The following is a 3,333-nucleotide window of genomic DNA, read 5'->3' on the forward strand; positions in this document are numbered from 1 at the left end:
TCCGGGATGTGGCGGCGTGGAATCAGATGGGCGCGTCCTTCGCCCTTGAATTCCGGGACGAGTTGGCTATCTCGCCCCGGCAGCTCTCGGCGATGTCCCCGGGCCCTGGGGAAATCGCCGGCCGTATCGCCCTTCGCGGGCCTCAGCCACAGCGCCCGCCTTCCCGGTCGCGCCCCTGGCGGCTCCGGTATCCTTGCGCCTGGTCACGCGCTACGCGTGTGCGCGCTCCGTCACCTGCTCGCCGCGTGCCCGCTGCGTGTTCCCTTTGCTCCGGCGCCAGGTCGCCCGTACTCCAATTCCCTGCCGCGGTCGATGGCCTTGAGTCCTCTTCGCCGACGCTCCGTTGGTCCGGTGAGGTGCCGCGGTACATGGAAGAGGTTCCACGAAAATTAATACAAAGCACGCGTTTAAATTCGGGCCTCCCGGTTTCGCTCTCACGCGGCTGTCGGTCCAGCAAAAAGGGGGGCGCGAACCCGCGCCTTGTGACGGCGGCGGGATGCTGCCTCGCCGCAGCGGACTGCGGCGTCACAGTATGTAGGTATGTATGTAGGTATGTATGTAGGTATGTATGTATGTATGTGTGTATGTATGTATGTATATATTTAGGTATGTGTGTATGTAGGTATGTATGTATGTAGGTACATATGTATGTAGGTATGTAGGTATGTATGTATGTATGTATGTAGGTATATATGTATGTATGTAGGTATGTATGTATGTATGTATGTATGCATGATATATGTAGGTATGTATTGTGACGCCGCAGTCCGCTGCGGCGGAGCAGCGTCCCGCCGCCGTCACAAGGCGCGGGTTCGCGCCCCCTTTTTGCCAGACCGGAAGCCGCATAGTCGAGGCGAGACCGAGATCTCCGGGAGGCCAGGAATTTAAACCGCGTACTTTTATTAATTCTTTTGGAACCTCTTATATGTACCGCGGCACTTCATCGGACAAACGGAGCGCCGGAGGAGAGTGTTCAAGGCCATCGACGACGGAAAGCGCTTGGAGTACAGGCGACCTGGCGCAGGAACTAAGGGGGCACGCACCGGGCACGCGGCGATCAGGTGACGGAGCGCCCATACGCGGAGAGCGTGACCACGACCGCAAGGATACGAGAGCCGCCAGGGACGCGACCGGGAAGGCGGACGCTGTAGCTGAGGCCCGCGAAGGGCGATACGGCCGGCGATTTCCCCAGGGCCTGGGGCCATCGCCGAGAGCTGCCGGGGCGAAATAACAACCTCGTCCCGGATTTAAGGGCGAATAACGCGCCCATCCGATGCCACGCCGCCATATCCCGGAAATCGGGCGACCTCGCGAGGGCACAAGGCGCCCACACGAAAAGTTCACCTAATGACGCCCGTGCCACGACAGGACCCCTGCGGCGCCGTGATTGGTCGCGGCCGTCTGCGCCGCTACGTTGCGCATTCTCGGGCCGGGGGTGCAGCCATCAATCGCGCATCGAACACGATCTACGCCGCTTTCGCGTGCGAAACTAGCGAGCGTGCGGACGGGTCGAGCGAGCGACCGAGAGAGCGAGCGCCATTGTGAGCGAGAAGGATAGAGAGAAGGACGGGCAGCTGTCGGTCCGGAGGAGCCTGCGAAGACGCGGAGGAGATCGTGCCGGTGAGATGACCCTCTTTATCACGTGTAAAGCCACGGGCGGATCGAGAATCTTGCTTGCACTCTGCGGACGGGAACGCCATTTTCATGTTAGAGTTTCATCGCGTGCGCCCCTTTGGCGACGTGTATTTCGTGGCTTTTCTTTGATTTGGCGTGCCGGCGTCCGTCCTCAAGTGCGAGGGTTCTTATCGAATTGTGCTGTGAGCTACCGGGAGTGCCGCGTATCGCGTATCGAGCCACCCGGAGATCGTCGCCGCGAGTGAGCCGCAAAGCCCTCGCGCACGAGTGCGCGAGCGTTAATGTAAATGCGCGAGTACTCGGATCGCGAGTACCCCTCGTCGTATTAATTTGTGTTATTGCGCGCGATTCCGTCACGTTCGGCTTAAGTAATCTTATGTTTGTTTTTCATCTTCGTCTGCGCGTCCGACGTGTGAACTTATGATCGAGATTGTCGATTGTCGTTAGACCTCGGTACTCGCGTCGTGCCGAGCCCCGTTTTTCATTGTATTATCGCGCCGTTCCTGATTTCAATTGTGTTCCTATCTACCGGCCGAATTTCTTGAGCTGTTTCTTTTCCTTTTTTTTCGCCGGAACTTATCGCGCCGTATGATCACCTGCGTTTAATAACGCCGAATCGGACTTCTTATCTCTGTTACATTCTTTTTTTATTACCGAACTGTATAACTTTTTGTTTACTATTTCTTACCGCCTTGCTACGCGGTTAATAAACGGTATCGTTATTATTATTCTTTAATCTGGAGTACGGATTCTTTTGCCTGGCCCGCACCATCCTACCGTCCGTCGCCTAGTTCGCCTTTAGTTCCGCCCTGCCCCTCTACCGTTAGGTAGAGCCGGCCGGCCCTCGCGCGATCGACCTTGGGGAGCAGCGTCCGTGAATTTCGGGTATCGTTGTGAGCAATTGCATTTTGTTTGTCGCGCTATTGCCGTAAATTCGCGTTTCGCGAGTGACGTGCCGCCGAGCGCGTCTGGCGCCCAATTTTCGCGTAGCTGCTCCTTGTCGGTCGCCGGAGGGACAAGACTCTGAGGGCTATCACCCTCCCTCTCCGAAATCGGTTACGATTTCCATCCTATTGTTTTGATCCGTGTTCGCGCGAATTACCTATCTCACGGGAGCACGTGACAGTATATATATATGTATGTAGGTATGTATGTATCCCATACAGCACAGAACATTGAAACAACGTTGCTGAGACGTTGCAATGTTGAATGTTGTAGTGGGAATGTTTTTTCAGTGTTGAATCTATGTTGAATTTTCTATATTGATTATTAATGTTGCTGCAACGTTGAATCTATATGTTGAATTTTCTATATTGATTGTTAATGTTGCTGCAATGTTGAATCTATGTTGAATTTTCTAAATTAATTATTTATAATGTTGCTTCAACATTGAAATTATATAGAAAAAATTATTATCTTCTGAAACAATTAATAAAACCATTGCATTAAAAACAATAATATAATATACAGGGTGATTCAGAACAACCCCTCGTCCTTGAAAAGACGTATTCTTGACTCAATTCTAAGACGATTTTTCCTTTACAAAAATTTTGTCCGAAGCTTAGTTTTCAAATTATAACGAGAAATAGTTAGCAAATTACGGGCCGTGTACGGATGGTAGACAGGGGCGGCGCAACTTACTGTCCGCCGGCAGGCGGTACGCGGGACCGTCGCGATAATCAGCTGACTACACGCGCG

The sequence above is a fragment of the Wasmannia auropunctata genome, unplaced genomic scaffold (assembly GCF_000956235.1).
Source record: "Wasmannia auropunctata unplaced genomic scaffold, wasmannia.A_1.0 LD336090.1, whole genome shotgun sequence".
NCBI lineage: Eukaryota > Metazoa > Arthropoda > Insecta > Hymenoptera > Formicidae > Wasmannia > Wasmannia auropunctata.